We start from the raw sequence: 17387 nt of genomic DNA, 5'->3' as shown, positions 1-17387 counted from the left end.
CCTGTTTAGAGTCTCCTGCCTCACTGACAGAAAGCAGAACCCCCGATGGGAGAGAAAAAAAAAGCAATTAGGCAATTACACCACAGAGTCCTATAAGGATCTCACATCACCCTGTTTTCATAGACTCTCTGTGGGCCGATAAGGGACAGCCACCACCATGGTTGCGGTCCGGCTGACAAATGAGCACTGCAAGGGTCTGAGGATGGCAAGTGAAGAGGGATGGCAAGCAAAGCAGGATATAAGAAGCAGGGAGGAAGGCAGGGAGCAAATGGAAAGAGGGAGAAAGTGATAGATCAAGGAAAGGCTCAGAGGAGAAAGCTAAGGAATGCAATAGTATCGAGAATTCAGTGAAACAAAGCTCCAGGAATGAATTGTGTGTCTCGGCTTGACTGAGAGGCTTGAATAGGTTGAAGTGTTCTCATGTGACTCAATGAAAAGTACACATTTTACTTTGATAAGCAATTGCCAGCAATTTCACTGCACCTGTGCTAACACTGTGCACATGCACAACCATTAACGATGATGCACACCGAATACAAGTTCCCTCTTTTCTAAGTGAACAACGCAAACAAAATTCTGGCAAATGCAAGTGTTGAGTGTCTACAAAAGTGTTCAAATTGGATCTGAACACAATTAAAATTGCTTCAATTTCGGAAAAGATGATGATATTCCTTCCATTCAGTTCAACACTGACCAGACAAAAGATTGCTGTGGTGCACTGCCACAATTGGTACTCCAGCGGGAGTGATACCCTCCTAGATTGTATACGATCCGATCCCATTATACTGCACATAAACGTTTAGAAAACACAGTATATGTGGCCTAAAGAGGTACTTTTGAATTGGCCTGCAGATGTTTGACTGAATGAAAGCATTACATGTTTATAGTCCAATGCACAGTTGCAGTCATACGTTCCAGGTAAATGCTGCTGAGTCAGAGAATCAAAGTGAGGTTGGCGATGCACCTAGCAGAATTCTTTCTTGTACTTAGCGAGGAGCACACTTGGGTGGTCCACAAGCATCCATCGCTCCTGCGCTCCTATTATTTCTCCTTTCCTCTGTATTATTTCCTCCCACGTCTATCCAGCTAGTACATTGTCAAGCATGTCGATACAAACATTGCAGTGCAGCATCACAATTCCGATAGAAGCCATAAACACGTTCCTTCAAAATTCCTTCATTCAATTTCTTTGGTCCTCTCCTCCGCATCCCATCATTTGACGCTGTGTTTCAAAGGCAAACTTTCTCCCTTTATGGCGAGAAATATGAGGTCCGCAAAGAGCATCTCCAATGTAATAAACAATTGTCAAGCGAGAGGGAAAGCAGAGCAAAAGCATGGGCCACTTTAAAAGCACATCAAAGGCTTGGTGTGAGACACACATTCGCACACACACACACACACACACACACACACACACAAATGAATTTGTGTCCAGAAATAACTTCAAAGCCTTTGTATGAAAATCATAATAGTTTATGTTTAACTTTGTCACACTTTAATGCGATCCCACTGCAAAGCCACAGACATACAACCCTTTATACCGTATACAGTACATTTTCACGGATGCTACATGTTGTATTATACTGTACGTCGTCGATCTCAGTTATTCCAGGAGATATTCCAGGAGCTCTTGAACAGGTGGGATTTTATTTGACTATTAAATGTGGTGAGCGTGTGGCAGTTCAATGTAAGGGAGCAGGGCGTTCCAGAGTGGCAAAGGCTCTGCCCACTCTTTGTCTTGGGGACGGGGGCAACGAGTGGTTGAGTGGCAATGGAGAAGATCACTCAGGTATGAGGTTACTCAGAGCTTTGTGGGTAAAAACATTTTTCAAAATAAATGGTCCGGATGCTAACTTTGGCACATTTACGCAGATATTTTAGAATCATATGATGACGTACCACATGTAACCCCTCAATCGACTCCCCAGCTCGCTCCTGAGCTACAGCCATTTTCCAGGACAGGTGGATGTCCCGTCAAGAAACACTCCCCTCACACCTCTGTTGGTGTTTTGAACCACACCCACATGATCCCTCCTCCCTGTTGGAGGAGACAGGCTGGCTGAGGAGGAGGGATCCATCCCTCTGTCGGGCCAGCGGAGAGGAGGGAGATAAGTAGACTTCACAGCTTGTGACGTAAATCACATCAAGACATGACAGTGGGACATTGAGCAGGACCACTGATAAACCTCAGCAGGGAGGCAGACAGTGTGAGCATTGTTGAGGACAGAAGAAGAAGGAGGAGAGAAGCTCTCTCCGGTTATTATTACTCCAACAAACTTGAGGTGCTCAGTGAGTGGGTGGCATTGTTTTGGCTCTTACACTCCACACGCCTAAACCAGCATAGTTTAATGATGTCACCTGGAAAGTGATAATATGGTGTAAATTGAGGTGCTGTAGATCTTTCAATGTTTCCACAGCAACATTTCAATATTGGGACCACACCGTATATATCTAATGATAGTGTTATTTGAGAATCTTCAAACACAATCTTTATAGCTAAAATGTAAAACATGTAAGGTCCGTCATCTATTTAAATAATGAGAATTTACCTTTGTGAAGTATTAAATGCTAATCAAATAATTTAAATAATGAAGTCCTATAAGCACATGTGTTTGTGATTGCAACAACATCATAATGAAATTGATGGAAAAGACTAAAGAAAGTTGGGGGATTTATATTTATGGTTAACAAAAATCATTGACTACATTTGAAAAAAAATATTAACCATTAGAAAGTCATCCCCTTTGGAGAATACAATTATCATTTTGCAATTAATTTTACTTATATACAGTCCAATACTATCAGTTTGCATAAAACACTTAAATAAATGTATTTAAATATATTTCAATTTTTTTTTTAATTTTCCTCTATAAAATCAACAATTCTAGAATTGTATTTCTGCAGTTTTTCTTTGTCTTTTCACTGGCCCATAATACAATTTCATAACCTCTGACCACCTATTAAGAGCAGATATAATCTTCACCCTGTTCTTACTACACCAGTGAGGTTGGTACTCAAATTCGAGGCTGCCAAAAAGTGGTGTGGTACACATCAGTTACCTGTATATCTGTAGCCTTTGAAAATGTCACATTGGAACCACCCGCCCACCCAAAAAAAAAAAAGAAATGTGTACCCTACTGAACTCATTTGTACTGTTAGGTGGAAATGAAACGTGACTATTCTCATTGTAATTTTCCCTCAATCTCTCTTTCAGTGTGTGTGTGTGCGTGGTGGGATTCTTCATGCCTGTCTCATTGTCCATGGGCCCTGTAAGACAAAGGGTTAAGTAAATGTTTGGGAAAGATAAGACCACTCAGCCTGACAGGCAGCAGGCCCCACAGCGAAGGGGGACCAAGTCCTACACACGCACACACACATGCACGCACGCTCACAGGTCACATGGATAGTTTCCACTCTGCCCAGCACGCAGTTCTGCTCATCCCTCATCCCAAATGGACGTAGATCAGTTATCATGGTGGCGAGTCATTAAATTACCTTGGTGGGTGATTTAAAGTTCCTGGTGCAAAACGTTTGTTGGGGCGACACATCAGGGTGTTCTGGATTGGTGGTTTGCTGCTTTGTTCCATATAATGTCCATGCATGAACCAGCATTCAAACTTTTACAGGGCAGTAATTCAGCAATTGCCATAGAAAGCTATTAGGAAACTATCTGTTCCAGTGTCAAACTGTGACCATTGTACAACCTTTCTAAACAATTCAGGCAATATTTGAATTAAGGTTTTAAATGTCATATAATTCAATACAGAAATTTGCCAATGCCAATAGTAACACATGATAACAATTAAACATTCGATCTGCAATGCTGAACGAACAAGGTGTAACGTGAAGGTGATTTGTGTTGCAGATGTGCCTGACTTATGTCTGATGTTTTTAACATTCTTACAGGTCGCTCAAGTGTAGGAAGACGGCAATGCTGTAAAAGGTAAAAATGATCTTTACTTTGAAGTTACATATGGTGACAGCAGTGTATATTTTTGTCATCGTCTCACATTCTCACACCATTTGTTGAGGCTGTTTTTGTGGGCAAATGATTGGGAAAAAGTAAAAGACAAAGAAAAACTGAGTTGCTGAGTTAGTCGTCTGATGGTTGCTGAACTGAGGTCTTTCTCCAGACTGTATTTTCAGAAGACCTTATGCATGACTGCAGTTTGAGTTTTGCGCGACTTAAGAAGTGAACTTTTGTTTTCTGACGTTTTGATCAAATTCCGGTTATCTACACAATAATAAACACAAGAATAGACATCTTAATCAGCTTCTTGTTGACTCAGAATATGACTTCATTCAGGTTGAAACATCAGGCTTCCACATAATCAATAATTTGTACCACATTTTCAATCGATTTCAAAATTTCCAAATATTTATACATGCATATAAAGGTGCTTGGAACACTTTTTTCTCAATGGTCTCCCCACAATTATTATGGGATGTCATGTGACTCTAATCAGGCCATTTTGTTTAATTGCTGTCTCTTGTTCTGGATGAGCTGACTGGAAGTATTTATTTTTTCTTTACATTTGGCTGCTGTAAAGACCCTTATCTGTATGTTTTGCTGCTGTATGGAAGGAATGCAGCAACTAGCCTTTGTTCCTGTGTCAGCTTAGTAGTACTGGGATGCAGAGTTTCAGTACTCTGACGAAGTCACATAGACGGAAATACACAACGGCCGGTGCGATGAATAAACACATTATACACTATACTAAGTCACTTGTTAGTGTACTCACTTTAGTTCAGAGACGCAAATGAACGCCGCAGCTCCGAACACATCCTACAATGACTACGACTAATGCCTTTTTCTTTTTGTTTACGATTCCCTCAATCGTCCTGTCCAACACACACGCACAGTTACAAGGCAATTCGTTTTCAAAAGATTACAATGTCTGAAGTACTGTACTTACCAAAACAGTGACAATTGAAAAAAATCAAAATGTCAGAAGTGCCGTTGACTTGACCACGATGATGTGTGTAGATGTACGAACAGTATGTCGATGGCTGTCATGGCCGCCAGTCATACTTAAAGTGCACACCAGCAGAAGGCACATGGACATGGGCCTCTAATGTTGATTTTTGACCCAACAAAAAACATTACTGGCATATAACCCAATAAATATTTAATTTGAACCAACAATTGGGTCATTTCATAAGAAATAACCTAGAATTTCGACCCAACACAAATAACCCAAAAATTGAGTTAATCAAACAACCCAACTGTTTTTAGAGTGAATGATTAGATAATGAGCAAGGTCTGCAGAAGCTGGATAACGATCCGGATCATTTGAATCAGCTGTGTGGCAGTCGAGAGAGATGGAAAACAGGAAGGATATATCATTTTTAAGTTGCATAAATCTTTATTTGTTTAACAAACAATCGCATGTAGCTTTAAGCAACTTTTAAGTCACTTGGCCACGATTAATATGATTACAATACAACGTCAGCGTCCCACTTCACTTGAGCCACAGCTGGGGCTCATAAGCCACATGTTCCTCATCAAAATAAGTTTGAAAAGGTTCCAACTAAATTATTTACTCTAGTTGTAATTCTATGTAATGCATTTAATGAAGGATCAAGCTCTGGTCCTTTGTTAAGGAATAAACGTTTCGTATTCAAATCACAAGCCTTGTTTTTAATTTCATTCTGTCCTTGGGAGCATGGAAAATATTGTTCAACATGGGCAAACATGCTTGAGAATATTGGATTTATACTTTAAGAGCCACAGAGTTTCCTTGTCTCAATGGCAAACTGGATTTCATCCCTTTTATTTACGTTCTCTTTTGTAAGAGGATATTGTAAATAATTTTTATACATTAATCGTCAATTGTAATTTACACTTAGTAATGTAGTTATTTTTGGAGTTTTGCTGATTAGTGTGTCCAGCCCACATGTGACCTACTTGTATAAAAGCAATACCATGACAGTCCACTCAAGTTTTCCCCGACAAAGGCCTACAAAAGCTGAAATGCGTGGGCAGTTTTTTTTTCAACTGGCCATGTTAAATTAAAGACCTTTTAATTCACAACTACCCTGAAAAAAATGGTTAAATTCACTCAATTTCCTTTCGTCAAGTGGTTGGACAAAATAAAATCAGTCAGTATCCAGATACATTTTTAAAGCAGATGTATAGTCTGCATCTATTTGAATTCAGATTATTTTATTTAGTGCAACCACTTGAAATAAAATTGAGTAAATGACACACAAGATTTTTTGCAGTGTACTTTGAGTGTCTCAGTTTCCTATTTTTTTTTTAAGTCCTGCGCTGATTTCTCCACCGAAGAGCACCAAAAAGATTTTTTTGAGAAAATGTAACACATCCGAGAAGCACACCTGTATGCTTTGACTGCTTGAGAAAATCCTATCATTTAAAGTTTAGAATAAAGTCCTTCAACTCAGTCTGCCGTCTAACACAACAATCCAACTCCATTATCCATCTGCTTCATCTTCTTGTTCTGTCTGAGTCACATTTCCACATTAATTGGATGAACCCTGGCATCAAGCCAGGCGTCAGATGTTTTGGGCATATCAATCGCAGCCAATAAATTATCCATCCATCCATCCATTTTCTAAACTGCTTATCCTGTTCAGGGTTGCAGGTTTCAAATTGTGCAAAAGAGCATGTAGCTTTAAAGGTTCCACTGTACGACACTGACCCTTATTATGGTAAAATATGTACACGCATACAGTAAGCACACATCATCATTGACACCTCGTTTGTTGCTGCCCTTAAGTAAATAGCCGTAATTGAACTAGATTGTGTTCAGTTGAACTGGCAGCACACATAGCATAACTTTTTCTCTATAAATCAACAATATCCATTAATGCTACCCGTGATTTCTTGTCCAAAGCTGGAAAAGCTTCAAATGAAAATAAAAGACCAACTGCCATGTACACTGTTGACAGGATACTTCTGAAACGATCCTCATCAGAGTATTAAGCTACATAGCAAAACAAAAACGTTCTACCCACTGAATCCCATCTCGCTCTTAAACTACACCTCGAGAATTGTTTTACTCCATAGCTTATAGGGGCTATTAACTGTATTACATTACTGTTGATCTTTTTCTGCAGCGTGGAGTATGAGGTGCTAGCTGGCCTTCAAATATGCTAATAGCACCTTTACTGATTGGATCCAGGAACATTCCTCGGGTTCTTAAATCAACATGTCCTCACCACTGCAGAGATGTTTTTGTCCTAAAAGCCCACTGATGCATTCCTGTGAGCTCTTGAAATGGAAGATGGAGAAAAAGGAGTAAATTGGCCAAAGACACAAAGTTCCCACGCTATGCTATCAACCCCAGCATGACTCATGAATATATATCGCTCCACCCCAAAAAAAAAAAAAAAAAAAAGAAAAGGAAAAAAGTATCCCATCCCTACTTTACTAAATCCACTGCAGCCAGTCAGTCTTTGGTCTGCACATTCTTCCCCTCAGAAAAACTACTGAAACAAATAGGGTGCATCTCAGCACAGGAAACATTGGGGAGGCTGTGCAGAGGGTTATCCAGAGTGCACATCCAGAAGCTGAGACAGAAACAGATGACGCTAAGAAACAAGAGGCAAAGAAATGAGGGAGACGGATGGAGATGACTGCCAAAGGCCGTGAAGAAATAAATGGAAGAACGTTAACGGAATGTGGAGATCTGGAGGAAAGACAAGAGGCATAGACGAGCCATAGAACCATGAACCAACATAAGAAAACAAAATTGTCAGTTTTGCTCTTTTTTTTATGCTTGCACGATTACCAGCGAGTGTCAATCTAGCCATCCATTTTCTTATTCAACTGTTTTATGTAAACCTGCGCACAAACAATGTTGTGGTCAGGAAAAAGTTACCTCCACTATACCACAGCCATGGACATCTCTTTCGTTGGTGAGACTCATCATCATCAGCTGGAGAAGGAAATACAGAGAGAGGAGGGCTGGCGAGGAACTGATGGGGGAGATAATGCAGAGAGATGACTCTTTACGACGGCCGTAATGATGATTATTTAGTGTGGTGCTCAGGCGCATGCAAGCGATGACTGGAGCTCTGTCAGAAGATCAAACGATGCTTGTCGGGTGGCTGAGAGCCCCCAGCTTCACTCCACTGATGTATCTTCAAAGCTTTAGTGCATCACTGAATACACACCAGGTAGCCTAAATGTGTTTCCCCTCATGCAGTTGTCTAAGAAAAGTTGTTACGTGCGGACTTTTGAGAAGAATTCAATTCGATTTTAATACTTGAGCTCAAGTCTTCTCTCAGACTTAATCTCAGTGTAATCAACCCGACCAGTGTTTAATTGCTCTTTTGTTATTTCAATGTTTAAGTAACCTTAGTCACAGACGTTTCTAAAAAGTGTTGCGCTCTCCTTCCAGAAAGGTTGGAATTATAATGGTTAAAATGTACTAGACAGCAAATGTGTTTTGTTTTTTTCCCTTGCTGATAGACTGTATAAACGAGTGTCTACTAATGCTGTCTACATGTCCTGGTCATTAGGACATTGTGACATATCAATGCATATTTGTGGAAATCTTGAATTTGGGGTAAAAACCATCTGTGCGGAGCCATTTTCAGGTTAAACACTGCACTGCATGTGCATTTGGCTTTCTGTGTTCTGACTGGTCGAACAGGGAATCCTGATGACACTTCTGGAAGCTTGCCGTAGTCACTCTGCCACTGTGGGGTATACAAGCGGCTCAGTCTCGTAAGCGTCTCCATTGGGAAAAAAAAAAGAAAAAACAACTTCTGTGCATGATGTCATGCTGTGGGAGAGACAGTAACGGCAGAGGTTTCATAATTTATAAACATTATTTAAAGCTCATTAGCTGGCTAATTTTCTGTTCACGTCCACTTACCGGCGGGAGTATCTTGTGAGTGGATTGGATTGTTTGCAATTGTTGTCCAAGGTAGCATTTAGGCAGCTAGAATATTTATTTATATGGCCATCACAAGAATATTTAAGTTTGCATTATAACGTAATACTGTTTTATTGCAAAATCTTTGCGTTATAACACAATAAGTTTTCAGTTTATATGTTATCATTATGTTATGTTATTTTAGGAAGAGAATGAAAGACTTCCACTTCCGGGTCATAGCTTTAAGTATACGGCAGCGCTGGCATGAGCATGAATGACAGCTTGGAGATTTTTACACTCTAGAGACGTCCCAGACAAGGACATACTTTGCATGCAAACGGATAAGGTATGTAAATGTTAACAGTTAGTTAACAAAACAAAACGTGTTGAACCACTAGAGGGCAGACTATGCCTGTGAGTGTGGTATCGCAGTAGAGAACATTGGTCTTTCTTTTTAAAAGAACCCAACGCAACATGTGAGCCGGTGCTTGACCCGGTTAGGGACGATTACTGGGACGAACGAAAACCCACGTTTGTCTTTTTTGAAAAACATCTCGTCCTCTGTCCCCAAAATGGGCGTCCGTCTCAAGGACGGGGGATGGAATCTCTGCTTTTTACGTTATAATTTTAGTTAGAACATTGCGTGAAGAGGTAATAAATATGTTTTAATGCCTTGGAACAAACTATTTGCATTTACATGGTAAGAAAACGGGCATTCTGGAATGGATTGTGCTTCAGAGCTTCCGCTGTATTTTATTGTTGTTCTTTAAGTGTGCTTTACCTAAAGATGCATTGGCAAAACACATTCTGCGAGGTCTTATTTTACATCTGAGTGAACCATGTTGCTCTGCACTGCTTCTGGGTTGTGTGGAGATCACGATGAGTCGTATGTGTGTGCTTGTTTGTGTGTGCGTGGGCATGTGTGCGCTAGAGTATTTGTTAAAAACACCAAAATACCCGCAGACGCTTGGAGCCGGTCATCGCTTACCCCACCCTGACATCACTGAGCTGGTGCTTTGAGAACTGTGTGACTGAAGGCTAGTGCCTGGCACACGTCACTCTACACCTCTCTCTCTCTCACTCACTCTCTCTTTCTCTCTCTCTCTCTCTGTCTCTCTCCCTCCCTCTTTCTCTCTCTCTCATGCTATAGAGACAAATTTAGCTATCTTGCCTTTGTACCTATAGGAAGAAAAACATGTCTTTACAGCTATAACATCTTCTACTCTTCTGGAAAGCCTTTCTACAACATGTTGGAGTGTGCCTTTGTGAGAATTTTTGCCATTCATCCAGAATAGGTCAACTGAAAATTCCAGAGAGAGGGCCTGCTGTCGTGCCATCTCTGTTCTAGTTCATCCCAAAAATGAGCTTACGGTCAGGGCTCTCCAGTTCTTCCACGCCAAGCATGCATTTCTTGACCTTACTTTGTGAGAGCATCACACTGGTCATAACGCTGGTGTGCGTGCACAGCGCCATGGAATATTGCCAGCCCTTCCACTCCTGCATAGTCACAACTTAAGCTACCTGTACATCAGAGAAGATTTGGAAAAGACCCTTGGAAAACTATCATCTCACATCTGATCACATTTAGAGGCAAGTTAAAGAGTTTTTAGTCACAGCCAAGTCTCAGAAGGAGAATTTACAAGGACTGTGAAGGCATTTTTCATTTTCCCACAAATGCAATTTTTTTCCATCATCCTCAGTCGCGTTTTCACCAATGTTTGCCCTTCGTCCATGCTACTCTTGTGATATGTTGGCAATGTTTCCTTTTTCCGGTTTTGTTAGAGCTTGGTTGTTGGTTGTGTCACATCACTGCAAAGACTGAAAGACAAGGAAAAGACTGATCCAAAATGAAAAAGTTTATCATCTTCCACTTAAAGATTGACATGAAGGACATGGGAGCACGCTGTGACTCCAGTAAAACTTCCTTCTGACTTTCAGTTTTTAGTCTTGAGACTGTGGAAATAGTTTGGTGTAAGCCCAGCATTAGTAATACCCTCTTTGATTTCACCTGAATCGACAGAAATGACAAAATGGCCGCCCCCTGAGACGGCTAAAAAGGGGTAGATTTTGCTGCTTCATATTCCACAAACACAATATTAATCAGAATGCCATGTTTCAACCAGTGGGCCTGCTGGGTACATAGTCTTGAAAAAATATGTCTGGGTTGATTTTCGCTTTAAGATGTTGCCACTTCATTCAGTTTTTCAATGACTTACCACATACATGCAGACAAAGGCTATTCAAAAGAATGTTTCTATAAATAAATAGTTGGTGTCTCTCTACAAAATGACATTACACCTAGGGGTAATGAAGGACAAGTTTTTGTGGTCGACTATAATGTGATGAGAGTCAAGTTGAAGTCAATCGATCGATGATGTCATTTACATTGGGGTTTTTTTTATCAGAGTTACAGCAGTCCCCAACATTATTTGCACCATGGAGCGGTTTCACATAAACAAGCAGTCGTACGCACTTGAAGCATAGTACATTTATGTTGGTTCATGTTGTATTATGAATGAATTTATCGCATTGGCCACGCCGCTGCCCTTATAGCCCATCACGTGGTCTTGCTGGTATGGCTATTTAAAGTCTAGCGGCAATCAGAATAGCCAAAGCTAGCCATGCTAACCGCTATTCTCATTCAACTTATTTTTCCTGACTGTGTTCTCATTTCTCTTTTACTGCTCCTTCTCTGCTCACACATCTCCTCCTCCTCTCATCAGCTCTTCTTTTGACCTATTCCACACCTCCTCCCCCTACTCTGTAAAATCAACTAGTTCTCCTCCCTCCTTGGCCCTTCATCCTTCATGTGAGGGTGAAGGAGAGAGGAGGAGGAACACCTATGTGGGGGTTGAGTAAGCCTGGACTTGACCCCTGCTTTTTGGGCTCCGAGTAGTCTCCTCTCCACCCGAGCCAATGACTGATGGAGAGACAACCAGGCACGACACAAGCACACACAGACACGCGCGCATGTACACACGCACGTACACACCCCTGCATGCACAGGATTTCTTTAGTGCAAGCAGGAAACATGAAACTATGGGATCGGCGTGCATTTGGGGCCAATAAATCCAAGCCTGTATTCATGTGTATGTTTGCCAGATTATGAAATATGGCTATTTTTAGAAACATAGCCAGGTATGTAGGCTACATGGCTCCAACATAAATGAGTGTATTGTACACTCAATTTGCTCTCAGAATTGATATTTTCTGATCATAAAAATTCTGAAAATCGCTCTTGTGCACACTGAGAAATGAGAATAATTAAAATCTTTCAAAGGGGGTTTATTGTATCACATATTTATGTTGAGCGCTAACTATGTAGAGTATATTAGTGTTTTGTTTAACCGCAAACTGTATTTTAGGCCACAGACTAATGAATTTGTGGAAAACTCCATCCAGGATGGCAATTATCGTTGTTTGCATGATGATGACATAAAACCAATTTGATGTGAGGCAGCTGTGCTCTAACTATACTCTTTTTATTTATTTATTTATTTATTTATTACACAACTAATAATAATAAAAATTTGGTTTGGCATGGAAAATGTTTTCACCCCCTAGTAAGGACAAATAGTTGAGAATAAATGTTTGGACTTTGACTGTGTAGGTGTGCGTGTTCATGTGTGTGTGTGCGCGCGTGTGCCTAGAATCCAAAGCAAGGACATGAATCTTGCTCACAGGCACTTTCACATTACCTCCCTCAAGGCTGACACTGTCAATATTACTTGAGGTGTCTTGGAGGTAATAAGAAGGCGAGGTGTGAAGTAGATATTTGTGAGGAGCGATTCATCTGCGTCACAGCTCTCGGTGGTGTACAAACCTCCGCCAAGGGTAAACAACTTCCACTTTCACCATTCTCTGTAACTTGCCGCATCCACGCGAGGTGGAACAGTAGCATCACAATTTATTCCCTTTCAGTCCGAATTCACTGAAGCGGGACAGCGCCATGTCTGAGAGTATACATTCACAATACTAGAGGTACTGTAATTAGATAAGTGGTGAATTCCAAATCCTGTATTTTACCACTTTAAGGGTGTATATGCATATTTTTTTATGTGCTGAGTGTTTCTCAATTGGTCCCTGCACTCAAGGATTGAGTTCACATCCCTCCCTTCCCTTGTAACTTTTTTTCTTCCTCAAGGAAACAATCAAACTCACGGACACGGAAGTCATCGTTCACAAGTGTCACCGAGCAATCCATCATCCTGCTGTTTTCAGCTCTTATTTTAGGTCTCTCAGACGTTTATAATACGTCTGTGAATAGCAGTCTGAGTTCACGACTAATTATATAAAAGGTTTTGTGATTCATGGTCTTTTCATAGAGAACATAAAAACATCTGCATGTTTCCAGCTCAGCAAATAGTGGAAGTCATCAAGCACGTTGGCTAGCATGTAGGCTCTCTGCTGTACTGCTGCTGTCCAGGTTGAGTATTGTTGACTCAACCTGATAAAAGAGTGAAGGATCACATAGGTTCACTGTGGCCTTACAACAACCTCTTGAAGGAGCTTGACGGGTCTGGGCTTTGGGTTACAAGTTGTCCCAGGCTTTGTTTCTGGCTAGTCGTTTATGCATTCATTGTGGTTGTTGTTGTTGTTTTTCTCCCGCAAAGGAGGCTCTTTTCATTGGCATGTTTAGGTTTGTACGCTATCCGTTTACGATTTAACCAGCAAATCTCGATTTTGAAACCTGTTGGTAAATTTCAGCAGGTCACTCACTTGGGATGTAAGCTCAATTGTCAGTTCACAAACAACAACCATTTTCCAATGCGTGTTCGTTTAATAGTTCAATAAGCATCCAATGTAAATCAAGACTCACACAAGTTGATTGCATTTGCTCATCCATTTCTTTCAATCTCTGAAATACAGGAATCAGACAAAGTCAGATCTGGGCTTCTTTTCTTACCTCGCGAACACTCACACCCGTGGGGGCGAAGTGAGAAAAGGGCGCTGTCTAAGATGCAACCCCCACATATATAGTGTGCTGCTGTCAGATAAGTCTAGTCAAAAACGTTGGTTCTGATCTTCTCAATCTATGGTTAATCACTTCAAGGACCAGGTCGTCTGGTCCGGAGACATCCTTGGCCACAAGGACTTCTAGCTCTGTCAGATATCCCTCAAAGCCACATTCCATTACATTAGACAAAGCTGTATGCGAGCAGTTATGTGAAGGCTTGTTGGTGTGGTTGTTACACAAGACACAAATATTTTTCTTTCTTCTTTTTATTGATCTTTATAACTGCTTATGTGTAAAGATATTTAGCTAATTGTGTATTATGACCATAAATGTGTAATGCAATTACCGTCTGATCAACATATGGCTAATCTTCAGCCATCCATCTAGAGCCAGTAATTACCAGCCTGATGCTAATATTGGACAAATGCTAACGTTACAGTTTTTGCATGCTAGTTTTGTTAGTTGCTGTGTTAACTGGTCAAGAACAAACTTAGCTATGCAGCAAAGAACAAAAACATTTAAATTAATGTCAGTTTATGATTATATGAGTAACAGGTTGGAGTTGGTAAATCCATCATGGCTCAAAGCGTTGAGAAAAAATGAAAAGTTGAAGAGAGGAAATTTGAAAATTTAGGCAGTACTGATATGTTTTGGCTTAGTTAGAACAGAGCACGCTGTCTCTGACATGCAGTTAGTCACTTGGGCCTTGACTTGGGTTGCCAACCCCCTGAAAAATAAATAAGGGACACCTAATCGGCTGGGACGGCCGACCTGACTGCCTTCAACGAGGGATGGGCGTATCGATACCAAAATATCGATATTCCAATCCATAGTGCTCAATTTTAAGTATTGATCCTCAAGATAAAGTAGTGATATTTGCAATGAATTCATATATAATATATTTATTAATCAATAATTTCGAAGATTCTATTGTTATCCAATCGGAATATTCACTGTGTTGGCAAGGGCAAAGAGTTTTCTGCCTTGGCAGAAACGTCTTTGACAATTGCAGAGTAAAACACAGAGCAAGACATGACATAGTTGAGGCTTAAAATGAGCTCACCTTTAATCAGTTCAGCAGAACATTTTCACATATTTGTCCACTTATTGTTTACTATATCTATAGTTTAAGTGTAGTATATCGACTGCCCGTACAGTAAAAATTATGCATATCTGTTTGAACTTGTAGTTAATGTAAGGCTGTGTGTGTATTCTTTATATATTATTCATCAATTTATTACTTTTATGTATCATTAATCTATTTAACATACTTGTCAATCAATTGTACTTGTTTATTCTACCCCCAAATTATTATATGTTGTTTGTCCATACAATGCTGACATTCATTGTACATTCCAAATATTAACAGGGGTGCACATCATTTTTTTTCATGGGTTACTCACATTAGTACCAGGAGATTGACTACTCACTAGTGGTTCAACGGATCACATAAGTCACGTTCAGATCGGTCACGGATTGTGTTTCGGATCAGCAAAAGAAAAAAGGGAAAAAAGATGATTAGAACTTAATTTATTTTATAAAACACTTTTGCCCATTAAAAAAAACTCCTAATGTCTAATATGGTAATTTAGGATTTAAGAATGCAATATAAGGTAGGATACCTTGTTATTTTATACACTGTGCTACGTATAAAATAAGAATGTTCTTCTTAAAAGGTATTATATAAGGTATTATGCCAGACATTTTGAGCTGATAGTTTTAACTATTTAATGAGCAAAAGTGTTTTTATAAAATAAATGAAGACAAGGTTTTGTTTTATTTTTTCGACCTTGAAGTGCAATTTAAGGCACCTTCCTTTACACATGGACAGTGCATTACAAAATAATCTCCACAATATTGAAAAAGGAGTTTAAAAAAAGCAAGGAGCAGCTGTTGAAGTACCAGCCAGGCACTTGTTGCTAATGAAAACAGCTGCTTGCTACTAACACCGGAGGCTTGTGCCGTATCATACAATCACAGCGTAATTAACTAGCGGTTTGTTAGCGACCTAAAGTCGCGACTGAATATGACTTCCGCATGGCGTTGCGTTGATGTAGGTGGCAAGTTGAGACGTCGAAAACGAAAGTCAAGTTAGCTGTCACGCCACCACGGAGGTCAACTTCAAAGTAAAAGTTTTACTAAGGCTTTTGCATTGGTATCAATGACGCAATGTATTATTTGGTAAGCTTTATTTTGAAGTTAGCCTTTGCGGAGGTGGTGTGTTAAAGAACTGTTGTTCCATTAATTTCATCGACATTTCACACATTATTTTTTACTCTGATGATATTACGGGACAAAGTGCATCCCTTTACAACTCAATACGGGACACGTACTTACGTTCCTAAATACCGGGCGATTCCGTTTTTCAAGGGACGATTGGCAACCCTAGCCTTGACACCTGGCCGGGCCTTGCTTTCAGGTCCAAACTCAGTTCAGGGTTTATTTATCTGAAGAAATGAACCAAAGGCAATTCCATATTTTTGGAAATACTTAGAAATAATGATACATATTGGCATTATGCATACTGACTTGAATGGCTAAACTTGAGTTTAATGTTGATGTTGAAATGAAAATACATGTCACCAGAAAAGGATAATAAAATAACTGAAGTTGTACAGCCGCAATCTTAACAGATTCTCCTGAAACATATTTTTACATACTGGCTTCCAAAGGCTTGAACTAACTCTGCTGAGTTTGTGATATGAAAAATGTGGCCTTAAAGAATTGTTTTCTTTGTAGTCTACACCAGTGTACATTGCAACTTCATTTTCTGGTGTGGTGACCGCAGAGCATCTCCTGTACTCGCTGCTGCTTTTCCACTGAACACTACCCACATGGCTCAGCTCTCAGTTCAGCTCGCTTTTGAGCACACTAGGGAGCCGAACTGTATTTGAGAGGAAATTGAGGGTAGCAAAAATGCAATAAAGCGAACCAACATTGTGCAGACTTGGGGTACTATACTGCAGCATCCAGAGCTATGTTGAGTTTTGTCATTTCTAACTGTATCTCCTCAAAAGTTACAATGATGTGAAGATGATGACCAACTGGAAGTGCACGAAAAAGGTTAGAGTCCTGCTGGGCCAGGTGGGTATCTTGCTGTGTAAGGTTGAGTAATCTGTAATATTGTGGAGTAGCCAAGTCACCTCATGCTACGCTAGTTACAAAGAGTTTATGTTAATATACATTATACATCAATTGTATAAGAGATATGTGGTGGCGGGGGGGACGTGATGCTAAACATGATAATGCAACATCTTCACAAGTCATTTCAATTGATTGGCTCCCAACTCCTAAAAACGCCGCTCTTCATTTCGAGAACTTAATTTATTACCCTTTGCTTGACAAGCTGATCACGCTGCACCTGATGAGGCCTCTCCCAGGACTAGCAAGGATGTAACATCTCGCCCGGCGCCATAAAGCAGGGCGGTGTTGTTGGCGCAGTGGTGCCTGCATGTCGCCATGGTGGCAGTAAAGCAGCCTTGTTGCTGACTGGGATGCATTCTCCTCATCAGCATGGATTGATGCCATAAAGCACAGTTGGAACACAACCTTGGAACACAACCTTTGGACAACCACTTGGCACA

The 17387-nt window shown here is 40.3% G+C and overlaps 1 protein-coding gene across 1 annotated transcript in view; it reads right to left on the bottom strand.

Moving 5' to 3' along the window:
• LOC147153346 (uncharacterized) overlaps positions 1–17387 on the bottom strand; it is a 156840-nt gene that overhangs the window by 8371 nt on the left and 131082 nt on the right. The window lies entirely within an intron of this gene.

The sequence above is a fragment of the Filicampus tigris genome, chromosome 1, assembly GCF_054856515.1.
Source record: "Filicampus tigris isolate MCC_2025a chromosome 1, RoL_Ftig_1.0, whole genome shotgun sequence".
Classification (NCBI taxonomy): domain Eukaryota; kingdom Metazoa; phylum Chordata; class Actinopteri; order Syngnathiformes; family Syngnathidae; genus Filicampus; species Filicampus tigris.
This window is presented reverse-complemented; position numbering and strand designations above follow the sequence as displayed.